Source organism: Borostomias antarcticus, assembly GCF_949987555.1.
Source record: "Borostomias antarcticus genome assembly, chromosome: 13".
Taxonomy (NCBI): Eukaryota; Metazoa; Chordata; class Actinopteri; order Stomiiformes; family Stomiidae; genus Borostomias; species Borostomias antarcticus.
Window position 1 is genome coordinate 6,497,075 of NC_140246.1, and position 21,033 is coordinate 6,518,107.

Sequence of the window (21,033 nt, forward strand, 5' to 3'; positions counted from 1 at the left end):
CCACTCCGTCCCAGATGGTTGCATGCAACTGGGGTCAATCATAATAGGACTCCTTTAAATCTAATCAATTGTAATTTTTTCTTCTCTTTTTACATTTTCTATTCTCTTTTATCATATATTATCCATCCTGTTGTATTTTCATATCTTTTATACCATTTACTAATAAACTATATTTTTTATTTATCTTTTCTTATTCTGTAAAGCACTGTATGCTACATCATTGCTTGTGTGAACATGTGCTATATAAATACAATTTACTTTGACTATTATTATTATTATTGTTATTATTGTTATTATTATTATTAAGGCCTTCACAGAGCTGCAAAGAATATAGCACAGTGGCACAATGTCTCTGAACCCGATGGTCAGTGACCATCCAGTGTCACTGTGCACCACACTGAACAGGTGCTTCGAGCTTATTCAGGACTAGGCAACACACAGCAGGAGGGGAGAGCTAGGTGGAGTTGTGGGGGGCGTGACACAAACTTTAATTTTAAATTGAACTTTAAGAAAAAAATATCAGTCAAAAATATTGGTAATCAGTGAGCTAGGACTAGGATAACTCAAATCGGTATCGGACCCACAATTTGGCATCAGTCGGGCTCTAGTGCAAACGCAATTGGTTCAACTTCTGTTTCTGGACAAAGGTAAGGAGTAAAAAGATTAGAGTGAAAGGAGTGTGGAAGTGTGGGGTATAGTCCCATAAAGTCATCCCCACCGGGTCTCCCGGGTGGGAGTCCAATGCTCTCACCACTACTCTACTTGTGCAGTGGAGATCGACAGGTTGGTTTTGGTGTCCTTCTTCCAGTCCCTAGTGTGGGTTGGAGTTAGAATAAGGGTTGGGGTTGGGACAGGATCTGATCTATAAGGCAAGGGGCATTGGCGATTTTATAGGGGGGACAGGGGGGGCAAGTGCCCCCCCTGATTGGACAGCCCAACTCTGCTCAGATTCTTTAAAAAAACAAAACAAAACAAAAAAACACTTTTTTTTTTTTTTTTTTACTAATTAACACAATTATTAAATACATAATTGTGGTTTGTACCAGTTTGTGTTAGATCATCATTCATTTTAAAAGTGTATTTATTACTTAAACTAGGCTACCTTTAAAAATATATATATATTCATAATCCACTAATGGCACAACTCGTCCGTCGAAAAAAATGAGATCTGACTGTACTGCTCAGTGCTCAACAAGCTACAACTAGCCAACCTGCTCATAATGGCAAAAAGAGCTATAAAAACAATTTACCACTTCTTCATAAAATAAAATAAAATCTGGCAATGCTAATGAAGAAGCTACCACTCGAAATGACAGCGCAGCAGGTGCAATCAAATGCAGAAGTGCTCCAGAGGCTATCGGAGCTAGCACTAGCACTAGCAACATCACCATCGGCGAGGAAGCTAGCACCAGCAGACAGTTGCAGTTTGATGTTGTGATGTTGGGTATGGCCTAGTGCTCGGTCATAAAGTCATATTGACATGCTCGTGGTGTCTAGATGAAGTTTGATGCGTTGTACATATTGAATTGTCATACGGATTTCTCATTAGCATACTGTTCACAACTGGTATTCTTTGTAAATAGATGGGACGAGACGGCAGAACTGTTTTGTTTTTTTTCTCACGTCAAAATGTTGCCCCCCCTACTCTCAGAGGGTAAAATCGCCTATGCTCAGTAGTAACATTCAATAATTTATTTACTGATCATTCTTATCATTTTAGTATTTACAAAATCTTCCGCGATAGGCTATAGTTCTGAATTAAATGGTTGCCAGGCAACATAGGCTATCTCGCCTATTTGGGTTGGCCTTGTTCACATAAGCCATAAAGCATAATTCGGGTGGTTCACGTTTATTTGAATATTTCCAGCCATGGTGCAGTTATTAAAACAGTTCTCCAGAGCACTCGTTTTTGCTGGTAGGGGTGTGGAAGTCGAACTGATGAGTGCGTTATTAGGATACGAAAAAGGCAAGGTTGCTGCGAGTGGTTGCTACGCAAAACATAGCCTACCGCTTGATTTTATCAATGGCCTCGTCAATGAGATTGAGGGTGCATTAATACTAATTGTTATGCGGTCGCAACCGTGGGTTACAGAGTATTTTACCACGGCTGCTAGCCAATCAGAATCAAGTATCCAAACTCTCCATTGTAGAATCTGTTACCAGATTCATATCTACTTACGTAAGGTCTCTAGTGAGTTGTGCAAGTCAGAGCGTGGTGACATCGGTGGGATCCGGCTCGAAGGACCACTAGCTCATCCCCTTTTATCTGCAGTGTGTGCGTCACATATGGCTAATGGTTTGGAACTGGTCTTGGAACTTACGTAAGTAGATATGAATCTTGTTATTGAGTGTGATGGTATTTTAACTGATCTAGTCAAAAAGGATTTACCAAGATTCGTTCAAAAGGTTAAGTCTGGTTTATTGTGACAAACATACGAGCGCAAGGACTTCCTGAAAACGCAACAAGGGTGGTTTCGTCAGCGAAGTGAGCCTTCATGGGTTTTGCTGTGCCTTATATGCAATCAAAACAAAGGTACGGTGCTTCCAGGATGTGATTGGCTACTCCATTGTACATATGAAATGGCAGGCGTGGCCAAGAGTAAAGACATGTGACATGAGAAAAAGGCGGTAGTTTCTAAGAGGGACAAAGGGACAAAGGATGGTTATTCTAGAGTAGACAGATGGCCTTCTGGAAGCCATTTTGTATGTTAGCACAGCTATGTGAATATTTGGGGGGAGGTGATGAATTACAAGAGAAGTGAGAGGACAAAGGTTTAAGGTGTTTGGATGTAAATTCCTCAACATGAGTCTAGAACGCTCTGATTTGCACAACTCACAAGAGACCTCAACTGCTCAGATGAGCCAACTTGATCTTACAGCCCAAACACTGCTAGTTTCCACAACAGTAGCACACAGAGCCATACAAACCACACAGATATTTAAAACAGGCAACCTGGAGCAAGCTCCTGGAATATAGTTGTCTAATTGTGGGTGACTTTACTGTAAAAGATGTGAGAAGCATGTGCGGTGAAAGCACCAAAATACTCTGCTTTCCCAAGGATACGGTTGCTGACATGACAAAAAAAATCTTGCATATCGGGGTTACACATCCAACTGTGGAAAACATCATTGTGCACGTGGGAACAAATGACGTTGCGCAACAGCAGTCGGAAGTTCTTAAACGAGACTTTATTGATCTGCTGAACACAGTCAGCTCTCTGAAAGCGGAGGTGTTTATCAGCGGCCCTCTACCACCAGTCAGAAGAGGGGTTGAGAGATTCAGCAGACTGTTGGCACTGAACACATGGCTCTCAACTGCCTGTACCACTCACTCAGTGCGCTACATTGACAATTTTCCATTTTTTTGGGAACGATACCATCTTTTTCAGAGAAATGGACTCTGCCTTAACAGGTCAGGAGTAAAACTGTTTATCTCCAATCTGTTCTATTCTCTGCGTCATCCATCTGCTCCCTCTGCCATGGTCAAGGACAAGAGACAAGAAATACCAAAACAGAAGGAAGACATATCACAACATGGCAGAAACCTTGAAGAGCTGTTGCTTCAACAAAGCTCTGATTATGGGAGACACCCGCGCCAGGAAGAAGAATCTTCACACCACACCCCATCGACAACAACCCAACGATGCCCCTCCCCTCCTCCACCACGCTCACCAGTCAAGGGCCTCATCAAAGCTGCCACACTGAAGCTCAGCCAAATTGATGAGCTACTGCAAGAGGGGAAGTCTCTCACTCCCCCCCTCCCACTAGCACTCACCAGCGAGGATCCACCCCCCCAAGAGCGGGAGTCTCTCACTCCCCCCCTCCCACTAGCACTCACCAGCGAGGATCCACCCCCTCCACCCCCCCAAGAGGGGGAGTCTCTCACTCCCCCCCTCCCACTAGCACTCACCAGCGAGGATCCACCCCCCCAAGAGGGGGAGTCTCTCACTTGCTTCCTCTCACCGGCATCCAGCAAGCACCTTCACGCGCTGTATTACGCGCTCCCAACCGCCCTTACCCCCTGCAATACCTCCATTTTCTCTTCCCCCAACTCCCATGAGAAACGCCGGGCCCAGCCTGATAAAGGCACAGCACATTCAGTTACTTGTTTACAAAATACAGTAAGCTCTAACTGATATGTACTGGGTCCAGGCTACAAGGCTAATGGCACTCATGACCCCTTCCAGGACAAGCCAGGACCCAATGTGATGGTATCTTCCTCAATTCCTGTCTTGATAGGTAATAGAAAATCAATGGTGAATCTGCTAAGTAACAGGAAACACTCAACCGGCTCTACAAATGTATCAAATTTAGTATCTATTCCTCGTCAGCCACAAACTATCACAGAGAAATGTGGAGATAATACCCTCAGCACACAAAACTTAGCTTTATTAAATGTCAGATCTTTAACAGGAAAGACATTTTTAATCAATGATTTTATCACCAACCACAATCTTGATCTTATGTTTTTAACTGAAACTTGGCTAGACCACGGTAACAGTGCAGCTGTTCTTATTGAGTCAACTCCTCCCAACTTCAGCTTTATGAGCGAGGCTAGAGTGCATAAGAAAGGAGGTGGAGTAGCCATCTTGTTTAATGACTCCCTCCAATGTAAGCAGATGTGTTATGGAAATTTTGGTTCCTTTGAATATGTGGCTCTTCAGTTGAATTCCTCTTCTCGAGCCATATTTCTAAACATCTACAGGCCACCCAAATACTGTCCAAACTTCTTTGATGACTTTGCTGAACTGTTGTCTACTGTCTGCATTGACTTTGACTGTGTGGTTATTGTTGGTGATTTTAACATCCATGTTGACAACCCTCAGGGCAGAGGGACTAAAGAGCTAGGTTGTGTCCTTGATAACTATGGACTGACTCAGCATGTGACGGAGCCCACACACAACAAGGGGCACACTCTGGACTTAATCATCACCAAAGGTCTGAATATTTCTAAGGTTCAGGTATCTGATGTTGCGCTCTCTGATCATTCCTGTGTTTTCTTTGAGAGTACTATCTCCATGCACACAAATTCTCAATCAAAGGTTATCTCAAAACGGCACATCACTGAAAACACCAGTGAGATATTTACTCAGGCCTTCTCGTCCACACCTGCCCTCTCTATGGCCTCAGTCAACGAGCTTGTAGATAATTTCAATGTTAAAATTACAAACATTATTGACGCCGTTGCACCCACTAAGGTGAAGGTGGTCTCTGGTAAGAGAAGATCTCCATGGAGAAACGCCATGCTGGTCAGAATAGAAAAGAGAGAGTGTCGAAAATCTGAACGCAGATGGCGAAAAACAAATCTCCATGTTCATTATGACATCTATAAAGAGAGACTTCGCATTTATAATATGGAGCTGAGAAATGCACGGCAGACCTTCTTTTCTGACATCATCACCAAAAACCATAACAATGCGCGTGCTTTGTTTGCCACTGTTGATAGGCTGACAAACCCTCCTGTGTCAGTAGCCTCTGAACTTCTATCCACCAGGGCCTGCAATGAATTTGCCTCATTCTTCACTGACAAAATTCAGAAAATTAGACAAGCAGTTAGTGCCTCCATTCCAGGTACAGGACATGTGTCGTCACAGTGTCCACTTAAAATCAATACCATGACACAATTTAATCCGATCAACCATAAAACCCTGGGGGACACTATACAATATCTGAAATCCTCCACCTGTTGCCTTGATGTTCTACCTACAGACTTCTTCAAAACTGTATCCAACTGCATGGCCTCTGATTTACTACAAATTGTAAACACGTCTCTTCTTTCAGGTGTGTTCCCACATACCCTGAAAACTGCAGTCATCAAGCCACTCTTAAAAAAGAATAATCTAGACAGCTCACAAATGAACAATTATAGGCCCATATCAAACCTCCCATTTCTAAGCAAAATAATTGAAAAGGTTGTTTTCCAACAACTAAATAACTTCCTGGCACTAAGTAATGGCTTTGATGTCTTCCAGTCAGGATTTCGACCACACCACAGCACCGAGACTGCTCTAATTAAGGTATTTAATGACATCCATTTAAACACAGATAATGGCAAAATCTCAGTCTTAGTATTACTGGATCTCAGCGCTGCGTTCGACACGGTAGACCACAACATACTACTAGGCCGACTGGAAAATTGGTTGGGAATTTCTGGAACAGTGTTAGATTGGTTTGAATCCTACTTAAAGGACAGGGATTATTTTGTGTCTATAGGCAATTACAAATCTGAGCTGACAAAAATGACCTGTGGAGTTCCCCAAGGCTCCATCCTGGGGCCTCTTCTGTTCAACATTTACATGCTCCCACTAACTCAAATTATGGAAAACAACAACATATGTTACCATAGCTATGCAGATGACACACAAATTTATATCACTATATCACCAGGAGACTATAATCCCATACAAGCGCTGAGTAAGTGCATTCAACAAATCAATGATTGGATGTGCCAGAACTTTCTCCAACTAAACAAAAATAAAACTGAAGTAATTGTCTTTGGAGCCAAAGAAGAACGATTAAAAGTCAGTGCTCAACTTCAATCAGTAATGCTAAAAACCACAAACGAAGCCAGAAATCTTGGTGTAGTCATGGACTCAGACCTGAATTTCAACAGCCACATTAAGTCAATTACAAAGTCAGCCTACTATCACCTGAAGAATATATCAAGGATCAAAGGATTTATGTCCCAGAAGGATTTAGAAAAACTTGTCCATGCGTTTATCTTCAGTAGACTCGACTACTGTAACGGCATGTATACAGGTCTCTCTAAAAAATCGATCAGACAGCTGCAGCTGATTCAGAACGCTGCTGCTCGAGTCCTCACTAAGACTAAGAAAGTGGAGCATATCACACCAGTACTAAGGTCTTTACACTGGCTTCCTGTCTGTCAAAGAATTGACTTTAAAATACTGCTGTTGGTTTATAAAGCACTGAATGGTCTAGGGCCAAAATATATCTCTGATCTGCTCATATGCTATGAACCATCCAGACCCCTCAGGTCGTCTGGCACAGGTCTGCTTTCTGTCCCCAGAGTTAAAACAAAACATGGAGAAGCAGCATTCCGTTTTTATGCTCCACATATCTGGAACAAACTTCCAGAAAACTGCAGGTCTGCTGCAACTCTTGGTTCTTTTAAAACAAGCCTGAAGACTTTTCTTTTTGCCACTGCTTTCTAAGAGGAGCTATGTTTATCAGTATACTGCACTGTAACTTTTATTCCTATATTCTATTTGTCCTGCTTTTTGTTTAAATGTCTATAATGACTTGCTTTTTGTTTTAATGCTTTTAATTTGTCCTGCCTTTTGTTTTAAATGTCTATAATGTCTTGCTTTTTGTTTTAATGCTTTTAATGTCTCATGTAAAGCACCTTGAATTGCCTGTGGCTGAAATGTGCTATATAAATAAACTTGCCTTGCCTTGCCTTGCCTAATGGCTAAGAACATTAAATGGAAGAAAATTCGCCTACCATTCTGTTACAGGCTGAAACAAACAAGGTTGTTGACTCTCTGAGTCTTGTATGTCCTCTGGATCCAATTCGGGTTCAAACATAGGCCTATATGTTTACAAAGTTGTGAGCATCCGGAGCATACTTGACAGCGCTGCTGGCAAAGCTTCCTTGAGCGCATCAGTAGCCATGGTTACCAAACAGTCAATCATATTGACTGGCAGTTCTCTAGACACGCCCACAAAACGAGGTGAACTCGGAGAGGGCGAAATATCAGCATATTAAATGTATTATAGTATTATAGTATTATAGTACTTAAAAATGACTGAATAACAAAATTGATGGGCTATCCGTTCTGTCACCTAAAGATAACTGGCATGTGTCACGTTCAACCACTTTATTCGTTCTTTAATATTTATTATTTTAAACATGGCCAAAAAACAGCCTTATTCCTGGCAATAGGTGTTGAGCATCTTCTTGTGGTTACAAGTGGTACTGACTGTACTAAGAATTGGCACTGATGTGTATCCATACGTATGTGACGTCACTGTGGTATTAACATCGGGTTATAGGCACCTGTGGATTAAATAAGCCTGCACAATGCGATCTGATAAGAAGTGTGTGCGTTATTAAAGGTATAATATGTAGTATGTGGATTATTTCCCCCATCTAGTGTCTAAAGATAAGAACTGCAACAACACAACGTATTGGTTGCCAAAATGCCAGAGAATGCACTGTTTCAGTCATACTAGATCTTCACTCCGAGAGGAACATAACGTTACACTAATCAGTAATCACAATCAAGTATTTCAGAGTGCCATGTAATAAGTTACGTTAGATGCTGTAGTGTGGAGATAACGTTAGGTCTGGCTATGCAGATTCCAAGAAAGATAACGATAGCTAGTTAGCTAGCTTACCGGTCTAGTAGAAAAGTAGCCATGGCACCATGCGACTTTATCCCATGAAACTCCATAAACTCCATTCAACGAGCAAAGGCTGGCCCGATATTTATCTGACTTTTGCTCCTTCTTCGGTCACTGAGCTTTTGGGATTTGTATCGCATGGTTCGCCGGGGCTCAGGCGGAGAAGCAGGACGACAAAACTCAACCATTTTACCAAATGTTTAGCTGAAAAGAGTGAGTGGAAGTGGACGGAAAAGCTGCCGTTTTATAGTCGCACACACACTTGATGCTAACCAACATCTATAATGCTGCTAATTCATGGAAGTATAACGTTTGCTGGCTACTGCTAATCTCACAGTGGTGAAGCTAGAATAGTACCTGGCAACCCAGCGCGCAGTACCAACGCTGTAATACTATTGGCTGGTATGATATCAACAGAGTTTTATTGTCGGGCCGTCAAAATTTCATTAATGTAATAATTTCAGACAAAATACATTTTATATGGAAAAGCAATACTTTTAGTCTGCAGCCTTCGCAAAGCCCTATGGATGTATTATTTTTGAATTTTTATTTTATTTTAATCCACATATAACATATTATACCTTTAATGATTTAATTCGTAACACCTAATTAAGTTTTAAGGTGAGAACAGAATAGAACGCTGACCAGCGTGTCATTTCTATGCAAAATAATAAATGATAGGCCTAGCAATAATCAAATATATTCGATTTTCACCATCCTGATTATGTGAGCTCACATTCTGTTTTTTTTGCAAGGAAGTATTGTATATTTTGACCATAGTAATCACAGGTATATTGTAGTGAATTTCAAATGCACACACACACTGTCTGTGACCGGTGTTTCAACTTTTGTCAATTTTTACTGTAACACACATAGGAGTGAAAGCACAGGCCTAAATTGACTTCAAGCCAGGATGCTAAGAGTCTCCAGTGTACTGGCGTACCAGGGCACGGAGTGTCTTCTATGTACTTAATGCCAAGTTTCTTTCTACAAGATAAGATATTTCAATAACAGGGTACTGGTTTTTAGGGAGTAAACCGTCACACACACACACACCGACACACAAACTTGCACAAGAATTTGCTTAGCTGAAAGGAAACATCTGGATTCTGGATTAATTTTTTGATAAGGGAATGAAAAATAGGATAACGTCAGAATGAGATCATTAATGGAAAACACCTCTTCATATAATCAAGTGATATTATGTTTCACTTCAGTTCATGCTAGACAATTGGTATGTGAACTCATCACAACTGCAGTGTGATTTTGATGCCAGAGATTCAATAAAGTGTTGAAACTTGCATCGACGGATCTGATTCATCTTCCTTACGACCAGAAAACAATATTACCACAGAAGTCCCCTGGATTTCCTAGCCTCGTGAGACCATCCAGATCTTGCGAGCTCACGTTCACACCAATCTGGCGCTCATTGGGTTAATGAGTTTCCAGGCTCCAGCTGTTGCGGTCCAACGTCCAACCGCATCTCAGGAGGACAGGGAGGAAGAGGGCTGTGTGATAGAGCCTGGTAGGACATTCTGGCATGGGTTTGATGAGTATAGCTGTATTTTGATGATGTTGAAATCTTGGTTCGCAGTTACAGTTGTTGAAAAAATCTGATGGAAATAGAAACAGTAGCTTACTAAGCATTGGTTGGGGACACAGGACTTAAACATTTGAATTGGAGCTATGTGCATGGTGGAGACTTTCCTGTAAGTACGCCTATGTTAGATCTATTCTGTAAAGTGGTTGGTTTCCAACGAAACCAAAAAGACAACGAAATATGATGTGTTGTGTTTCGAATGTTATTGAAGAAACATATGGAACTATTTTGGTTTTAAACCAGATAAACAAGGAAACGCTATAGATGATGTGCAGGCGATGCAGCAATGCCGTACAGGCAAAAGGAGGCAACACATCATCATCATCTTCATCCGCTTATCCAGGGTCGGGTCATCGCCATCCAGACCTTGCACTGGAATACAGACGAGATAATGAGGTTAGTATGACTTTAGCAGTGTTCTTGCCATTAGCTAATATTACAAAAATGAATGAATAAACCTCTTAGCTAAAGCGAGGCTAGTAATGAAGTAACGTTAGCCTACCTGCTGCCATGTCGTCATGCACAGTTGTTGAATGAAAATTGTCCTCTCATTCCAACTCCAAACTCCTTAAAATAATGTGAGCTAGATTATGTAGGCTGAGACGAATCCAATGATAATCCAATGATATTCACCTCTTGACATTTGGTCATTTGATCTGGTTTTGACTTTCACGAAAGTGAAAGCTAGATAAAGCATGTTGATGTCACTGCCATCAACCAAAACCCAGTGGCCCTCCGCTGACCTTTACTGGTGGTTGGTGATACTACACTTGCGTGTATACATGGCTGATTCTGTTGTTGTTGTTAGATATGGGTTTTAAATATGTAATATTAATAATTCATAATATGCATTATATGTTTTTACTTACCTGTAGAGCTTCAATGTAATGCATTACATGCATGTTATTCATGCACCACTTGTATAAAGTGATTACACTGTACTGTAATGTACTGTAAATACATTGCAAGTTCATAAAAATAAGATACAAATTTAAATGCTGCGGTATCGTGATACTACTTGGTATCGTGATACTTTGGCTGGTATAGTATCGCAGGTCAAATATTGGTATCGTGACAACACCTCGGTGAGTTTCTTGTCTTTGAATTTTTTTGAATGATTTTTCACGGTGCCCACCCACATCCATTGTATGACCTAAACGGTGGTAGAGCAATTATCAGACTTTCTCAAAAGTGCTAGTTTTGTCAACTTTTTGATCTGAACCATTGTATATGATCATAAGTAACCTTAAAAGAGGGCTAAACATGATTTTCTCTTTACTACTCCTTTAAGACCAAATTCACGCTGCATGTCACTCATGGACCAACGGCGTAAGCAAATGCTATTGGCTATAAGATCAATCGTCAAAGTTTGGTATGCTATTTCACTCGCACAAAGTTGTGAGAGAGAATACCGTCATATGGGCATCAGGATATGGCAATGGTGTGTCACAGATCTCGCTAGCCTACATAAAATCGTACTTTGTGGCGGAGTTGGGGTATAGGCAAAAAAGATAACTAGGCCTATATCTTTATTCTAAAGTGTGGTAGCCTACATTTACATTAACTGCAGCCTATGTCTTAATTAATAATTCACACCCCTCCATAATTAATAATTCACACTGCATTAAATATTACATTGTATAGCCTACAGATAGAGAGGAAGTTAAGATAGAGGAGTTGAGAGCCAACTTGTACACACAGTTACGAGCACATGAACGGCCCTCCAAGGTCGTAATTACGGGAAATAACGATGATACCTGAGTTTACGAGTTGTGACGTTTCATGATGTTCTGGACAGCAAAAAATGGCGGAAAGAGTGGAAACCCTGGCAGCAATTGACGGTAAAAACAAAACAAAACATAGTTCTTTATTCTGTTCTATTGCAGTCCCTTTTCAACCTAAACATCAATCAATCATGCACAGATGCTAACAAGTCCAGCTAAGCACATTTTAGCAATAGCTAAGCAACGATTATACAGTTAATTAAAGCAATACATCGCGTTTTCTCGGAACTGCGCCCCCAGGCTCTGCGAGTAAGTGCACTGTCGTACTGTCGAAACGTTATCAGATTGTCGTCTTCTTTTTCTGGCTTCCTCTGTGATGTTTCGCTTCGGTTGTCTCACCTCCGCTATGATATCATTGAGCTAAAAAATGCATGATATCCATAGACGCCGGAATAGTTAGCTACTACTGTGTTGTTTAAGCACAACGTTGCGCATGCGCACTTCGACTGAATGCTGCGTCCCGGGGGCGCGAGTTTAAAAAGGTAATAAATGTCAATGTATTATCTTTCTGAGTAGACTGTTCAGCTTACTTTTAGTAAATCTAATTGGAGAATTAGCACCAGACATGTTTGTAAAGGTCCAAATATCATGATGTATTGCTTTAAGCTAATAAGCGAATTCAAATGTCAACTCATACATGATGCGCATTCACTCTTCATTCTGCCGCTGAAACAGAAAGCAGCTTTGAGCGACTTTCGCTGATTAAAAATCACGCACAGAAAAACAACCTTCGTCCTGGCGTCCATGTTTGTTGATGTTTTGTTGCTCTTTCCGACCAAAAGCACTTGAATGCATGTACGTCATAATTACGACTTCACAACTGGTAAGGACGAGCTGCCGAGGTGCACACGAATGCAGCATTAGCCTAGTTGAAGTTGGTTTCAAGTTGGATATTCGATATTTGGACATCCAGTCATATACGTGCAGTCGATATTGTCTTACTTCTCCGACCTTAACCCAGTTGCAGTGCACGATCTTGTCGGGGCTTGTCTAGTGCTGAAGGCAAAGTGCAAGAATAGCAATCTAAAGTACAGTGCAATACAATACAATAAGTGCTTAGGAGGGAGGATTGTTGTAGTACTTCTTGAAGAGATGAGTTTTGAGCCTGCGGCGAAGATGGGCAGCGACTCTGCTGTCCTGACATCAGTGGGCAGTTCATTCCACCACTGCGGAGCCAGGACAGAGAAGAGCCGTGACCGTGTCGATCGACCGCAGGGGCCTCGGAGTGATGGGGTAGGAGGGGGCTGTTCCTTTCATTGCCCTGTAGGTTAGTGGCAGAGTTTTAAACTGGATGCGAGCCGCTACAGGGAGCCAGTGTAGGGAACGGAGGAGGGAAGTTGTGTGGGAGAACTTGGGGTGGTTGAACACCAGGTGAGCAGACAAGTTCCAGAGGTTTAACTCTGGGGCCCCAGCGAGGAGGGAGTTGCAGTAGTCCAGGCGGGAGATGACCAGGGCCTGGATGAGTACCTGCGCCGTTTCATCAGTGAGGAAAGGGCGAATCCTCCTGATGTTGTAGAGCATGAATCTGCAGGAGCGTATGACGGATGTGACGTGTGCGGAAAATGACAGTTGGTCATCCAGGGTCACACCCAGATTCCTCGCAGTCCGAGTCGGGGTCACCACTGTGTCTTCAATGGTGATGGCCAGGTCCCGGTGCGGGCAGCCCTTCCCCGGGAGGAACAGCAGCTCAGTCTTGTCCAGATTGAGCTTGAGGTGATTTGTCGTCATCCACTCCGAGATGTCAGCCAAGCACTCACCTACAGTATGCGTGCCCTATCCCCCAAAAGGGTGAAAGACCCACCTTAACGGAAATTATGTCTACTACTATATTCACCTGTAGTGACGACCTGGGCCCTGTACTACGAAGGTAGTTCAACGTATCCAGGATAACTTTTGTTATGGCTGAAGTGTTTGTGTGGCAGATCATTTTTACTTTTCGTGGGGGGTACTTCTCGCCTGCAGGCCAGGCCAGTTAGCGCGCCAGGCCACCGGAAAAACTCCAACCCGCCCCTGCATGGGGCCGCATCATGTTATACAATAACATGATAAAATTACAGGATCTATTCAGACAAAATATTTATACATCCCTTCACGGTTTCCACGTCTGACAACTAGGCTATGTCTGTTGTAGCTAAATACTAGGGCTGAATAGCCTACCATTTTACATGCTTCGAAAACACTTTGGTGTCCGAACGACTACTGTAGTACTACTTGTTCTAAAAAATAAATCCAAATGGATCCCCTAGGTGGCAGCATTGTATAGTCTATATTATTAAATCTACCTGTGACAAATTGAGCAAACAATGTGCCATGCCATCGGATTCTAACTATGCTAACTAAATAGCAAGGTATTAGCTAGGTTAGGGCTGTCAATTTACAGTGATCCAGTGAAGCACTCAAAGCTATCTAACGATGCTGGCTGCCAGTAGGCTAATGTTGTAATGTAAGTTAATGTTAGCTAGCTATCTTAACTTAGGCTATATAAACATTATATTGCACCTTTTATCTCTCCAACCTCATTTCTAATTTGTAATAAGGTTAAGATATTCATCAAGAAACATTTCCACTATTCCTAATTTGTCAGAAGAGATTTCTGTCTGTCCTCCACTCCAATTCGGAGCCGGCATTGCGCAACAGCCTGCCCCACACATGCAATGAGCCTGCTCTGAGAGGGAGAGACTGAAAGAGTCTTTTGCTGGGATGAAACACAAGCAAGGGAGGAAACACAAGCCATCTCTTCAATCATGCTGATTCCATTGCTGAAATCCGCTTCATTTCAATTGCGCTTTTGTGAGTCACCCAATGTAATGTCAACGTTGCTGATCGTTTTGGAGTATTGGGACATTCGAGTACGAGTACGAGCGCAGTACCGGCCCCGATAGGATACAACTATAATTTGAGCCATTTGCTACTCAGGACAGCCCTACTACAGTAAGTATTTGACCATGCAGGCGCAGCTGCTAGTCATTCAATATCCTCTTATGACAGCTTCTGGGATCAAATAGCAGAGAAGCGTCCTGTTATAATGTGGAAAGTGTACTTTTTAGCAATAACAATCTTTCAGCACACAGCCAGCAAGCTGTGGCGTCGTCAGTGCTGGGCACAGCTGCCAGTGGCAGTCAGCATTTGACAGGATGATCCAGGATGGGCTTGGACGGATTATGTAACGGTGTAACCGCTTCCGATCCGGCTCTCCCATCACGTACGTTTCCTTGCCCTCAGCTGAGATAATCTGAGTGCAGTGGTAAGGGGCCATTGCTTGGGTTGGGCAAACCTTGGAGCCCTAGCTTGTGTCCTGGCTGTTCAGTTTTTTGTTACAGGTCCAGCAAGAGTGTATGGTGCAGTCGTGAAGCTCCGCTTATGCCAAAAGGGGCTTACCCTGTGGGGAGGAGCTCCTCAAAATAGAAAGATATGTATTGTAACCCTAGCTCTATGAGTGGAGCGAAGCCCCACAGGGCTCAGACTTTGCTGAACACACAGTCTGCTCACGGAAAGTTTCGGCTAGGAGAAGTTGTGCAGGCGAAGCCCGCTTATACGTACAGTGGTGCACCGGACCTAGTTGGACACAGGTGTGTGTGTATGGATTTTTTCTTGAGTCAATGTAGCTGGCAGAGATAAAGGGAATCACCTTCTGTCAAAAAGGTATGACGTCATATACATTTAATAGTGCAAAAATATTTGTAGAAAATTGTGTAGGTCAGTTGTCTAAGTTAGGGTTGCAAATTTCAAGTAATTCCATTAATCGATAACTGTTAACCTTAACAAACAATAGTCGATTCATTGTTAAAGGACAATGCTCGTTTTTGACAATTGTTGCTGGAGCAACAATTGCGCGCTGTGCGCATGCATGCTGGAGCAAGTGAGGAAGCTATTTCGTTTCGAAAGATGTTTCGAAAGATCATATTACAGAGGCATGTGAAAAACCACAACAGGCCTATGCTCTATGTAAGCACAACTAGCGATTCATGAAGACAAATTGATGAAAACAACCGTTTCGCGGCAGAAAATAGATTTTTACAAACTGCATTCTAAGTGCCCCGACCACCGCCATTACATGGATGTACTGGCTCGCGCTGGATTTTAAATTTCTTCTACATGCCTCCGAACTACACCAAAGTGATCTCGGTGAGTCAAACGTCTTATAATATGTCGTAAATAAGGTCCAGGTTGTCAAAAACGAGCATTGTCCTTTAAAAACGTCCCACGCTGGACTGTGCTTTGCTCGCTTTATTTTTCTGTCTTTTTCCACTGTCGTTGAAATTTCCCAGCATTCCAATTAGCCTTCACTACATGTCGTGGCGCCCTCATGTGCAGTCAGACCCTAAATCATGATTACATTTCATGTAACTCCCGTTGATAATCTTCGGTAAAAAAAAAAAAGTTATGTTCCATTAACAAGCAGTTAATCGAGTAACCAAATCTTACTCGAGTAAATTCCTATCAGCAATTAATCGATAGTCGATTAACTGTTAACATCCCTAGTAAGTTAATAGTTTCCGTCTAATTAGGTGAACATGGGATATCTGGGCAATATGCCAGAAAAAACAACAAAAACAAATGGTGAGTGGGTCTCTTGTGTTTTATTTTTATTTCATATATTTTGTGAGCTGTGCTTAGGTTCCATGGAGTCAGACTAGTTGAATATAATCGTTTCCATACATCTGATTAGGTGAACAAGGGGTGTCTGGGCAATATGCCAGAAAAAACAAAAACAAATGGTGAGTGGGTCTTTTTATTTTCATATCATATATTTTGTGAGCTGTGCTTATGTTCTGGGCTGACCTGAAGCTTCCTGCTTTAGGAAGGAGCTTTTGTTTTAAGGATTGTGCAGATATAACTTTTGAAGCGTTTATCTGACCACTCCTGAAATCTCCAAACTTTATAAATTTCAACCAAGCTGTATCCTTTTCGCAAAGCCTCATTGAATTCTACTGTTACCCAGACACCTGTAAGAGCTCACTGTTCATCACTGTGCTCGCACGCATCTGACTGCTTGTTGATTGCTAGTCTAAGGTTGCGATCACACCGGAAAGTCCGACCAGACCAAATGATTGAAGTTGCAACATTGTTGCAGTTTTTTTGGTCTGGTTCGCGTTCCCAAGGTCATTTGTGTAATTGAACCAACACTAAACAAATGTCACGCGGTCGTACAGGTTGCTCATCTATTGGCTAGAAAAATTACGACGGAAAATCTATCATTAACCACATGTCAGTCCCCTACTGTAGGCTATATTGGAATCCATTTACCCTGCACCAACAAACAACGTGTCCACAGACAAATCAGAATTTTCTATAGGGTCCATAGTGATGCACTAATAGCCAAATATTTGCGCTACTCACCAGATTATGCCCGCATTGTAATCCAAATACGATATAACGCCCCTTTCGATTGAGAGGATGACAATTCTATCTGTCCTGGGATGTGCATAAAGAAGGCCGTAGGCTATTGATTTCGAGAAAGTGCCCTCCCCAAACAACTGTAACGAGGATAGTTAATTATGTTTTTGAAGAGCGATTTTACGGATTAGGAACTTTCAATCAATCTATCTATCAATTGATCTATCAGTCAGTTTTAGCGCCGTTTCTTGTGATATGTCTGTGTGTCCAGATGCTGCGCCAGGGCAAAATGAAATCTCACATTTTGATTGCAGTTCAGTGTCTTTATTTCACAAAGTTTATGCACTGATTACATTGTAAAGGATTAGGCTACTCAACAAATCTGTCAAATGTCATCACGTAGGCCTAATCGAGCTTTAGGGTAACCATAGTTGTAGTGTAGCCTACTCTAGTTATCCTTGTCAGTCAAAATATTGCGAATGTCTACTATTGTTATTGAATCTCTTCAATCTTGAACTTGTTATAAAATTATTATCACATGAAAGTGATTTACAATACAGATGTCTACCATTAATCAAATAATTAATCAGAAATTATATGAACGTTTTCATGGCAGGAGCCTATGGGTCAAATACCTCCATGGTCAATCCCCGTCCCAGCAGTTGGTCCTACGGATAGTCCGATGCGCGTTCACACCAAAAGCGAACCAAAGCATGGTCCCTTTCGAAGCAGACCGAGTCCTTGCTTTTTAGGCGGACCATGGTTCGGTTGTTTGATCCGGGGACCGAGTTCGAATACGCGTTCACACCTCTACAAACGAAGCGGAGCAGACTTTTTTGGTCCGATAGTCTGATTCCAAACGGATCAAATATGTAGGTGTGAACACACCATAATAGTCTTGGCAAAGGCCTCGATCGCCAACGCAAATAATAGCGGAGAGAGGGGACAGCCATGACGTGTACCTGTGCTCAAATGAAAAATATCAGGCATTGAACCCTTTAGGCCTACCATGACCCTCGCAACTGGAGACCTGTATAAAAGTTTAACCCACTCACTAAAACCAGAGCCCAACCCAAATCAATCGAGGACATCAGACACTCCCACTCCATTTGAACAAACGCTTTTTCAGCATCCAATGAAATAGCGACCCTTTTCTTTGTACTTTGAAAATTGTAGGAGCCGTCAAACGTTGGGTGGAGAGAGAGAGAGACCCCCCTCTCTCACTCTCTCCCCGACAATGACATAATTCAAATGTATACCTTAGCACAAGAAGAGAGGTCATGTTTTCGGTGGCGTGTGTTGGTTGGTTTATTGTTTGTTTGCAGTATTACGCAAAAACTACCACACCGATTTTCATGAAACTCGGTGGAGGGGTATTGCATGGTCCAATTTAGAACCCATAAAATTTTGGGTTAACCATGGGTTAATTTTGGGTGCAGCACTGTGGGGAAAGGACGCTGTCTGGAGAGGGCTGAGTATTGAGAGGCTCTGCCAGACAAGTTATTCCAGACTTACTGTAGGTATTGTAGCAAGCAAGGGAATTCTGGAGAGTTAATGACCACGACAAGTCTTTTGATCAAAGTTTAATATTCACGAACAATGACCAAAATAGGGAAGACATGGCAAAAGGTATTCATTTAAGAGGATTGATTGAGTGATCACCTCCCGTAGATCAGTAATCTGTATGGGTATAGTCTGAATCACAGGATGTAGGTTTTTAAGTCTCTCATCAGATTCAATCCCAGACATAAGGCAAGACTATGGGTATATTAATTCTTATGCAACAGATGGCCTTGTCTCTTTGAATGTTCAACCTGTTCATTAATTGGTTGAAAGAGATACATACATGCATTAGCCAGTATAGTATGTTATTGAGAGTATAAAACATGAGTTATATTTGAACACTACGGTTTTAGGAAACTTATCGTGTATGGAAAACATTCTACCCTACAGTGATTTCATTTTATGCATTTGAGAATTAAGGCTACTTGTTTCTTGTGTACTATTTTTCTACAACAATCATGTTTTATTTTCTTCATTGTTCAGATGGGAGAATAATCTGGAAAATCAACCTTTGAGGAGAGTGTGCTCCACCATCCAAAATGCAGCATCCATCCAGCTTCAACGCCACATGGACCAAAGACTACAGACAAATAGCTCCCCCTGGCTACGCTGAATGTTACTGCACTACTCCTTCAGCCACTCCTTCAGCCCACTGGGGCAGTTCTCAAGAGAATCACAATATGAACACAGCTTCAAGTAATGCAATATCGAGACAGCTGGCACCACCTGAGAATGGTTGTGATTCCTCAGTTGCTCAGCAGTGTTTCTCTCTGGGTCCTGACCTTAAAGAGAATACAGGGCCAGATGTGAGGAACCCCACTGCTTTCCAGTTCACACATGCAGATGACTCCTCCCAGGTTCCTCCCAGCACAATGTCAGCATGCACCGCATCCCAGCAGGGTACCTCTACTCTTTCCAGCCAATCGCTTGCCCTGAACCAGGGGATACCTGGACATTATGTGTCATCTTCATTCCTGACACAACATGCATGTTCTCTGCCTGTCAATGCTGTCATTCATCCCTTCCCTGCTGAATCCCCCAGTGATCTCTTCATCCGGGACAAGACCATTATGAAAATCAAGCAGTGGCTTAAGCAAAGGATTGAATATGTGTTTGCCACTAACAACCAAGTTGTCGATGGTAACCGAAATGCAGGGAAACCCAATCAAGTTTTCGCTGTGGAGAAAATAAACGTTTCACAGCCAGGCAGAAGAGAGGGACAGCCAAGAGACAAACCATCGAGGACCTCTGATGGTTCCAGAGAAGAGGACTCCACCCTGCGTCTGGAGAGCCAGTCCTCCCGATGTGTGTTAGTGAAGACTGTGCCCGTAGCCCCTCTCCCCGTGGCGGTTGTTCCCCCACTTGAGCCAGAGGTGCCTTCTCAGCCTGTAGAGACGGAGGGCAGTGTTCATGGGAGTACAGAGGGTGGACTGCTGTCAACCATTAAAGAAAGTGAGAAGGTGTCTGAGAGTTGCACAAAAAATATTGTTATGGCAGACGATAATGCTCCAGAGAATAACGTCTGTGGAAGATCCATCCTTGAAAGATTTCTTGCAGCAGATGACAGGATTTACAAGGATTTGTCTGCTGTGGGTCACCCACTAGCAAACAAAGCATCAGTGCAGACTGAATCTCAGACTAGCAGTAGTGCACGGGTCATCTTAGCGGAGGATAGCTACGTTAGTCTCTGCGACGGTGTCAGTGAAGATTTGAATAAAGCCAAGGACAGTGTTTTGGATGTCTCCAGAATTGTTGTCATTGACTACACATTATCTGACCTCAGGAAGCTGGTTGCTGGGTTAGAGAGCTCACGTGTTCCTCAGGTGAACAAAGAAAATGTAATGGGTGTATTGGATTGCTTTTGGGGTGGGGATATTAAAAACATATTTTGTTTTAACATGAGAGAGTTTAGGAACGACATGATTGACTTAAAAGCAGATGCCTTAAAGGCAGATGAAAATGGAGTTGTTCTCACAGCAGTTGACAGCGTCAGTCTAGAGGAACTTTTTGATAAGTGTCCCTCTGGAACACACAGTAGTAGGTCCTCATCAGAAAAGTTTAGGTCCTCATGGTTGAATGTCAATGAGAAGGTGGATGACATAGACCAAGAGCCTGGTGTAGCCTGGCCTCTGTGCTTTACACTAGAAACAGCAGAGGCAGAAACCAGATCAAAAGAGCATGTAATAAACACAGAAACATCAGATGTAGAGATGAATGAGGCGGTGGAGATGGAGAGAGGAAGAAAGACAAACATGGAGACAGAGGTAAAGACAGATATGAAGATGGAGGCACAGACAGAGACAGGTGTACAAAGAAGTAAAGAAACTCACACAGTTGTGGAGGGACCTAGCCACAATGAAACTGAAAGAGTGGACATAACTC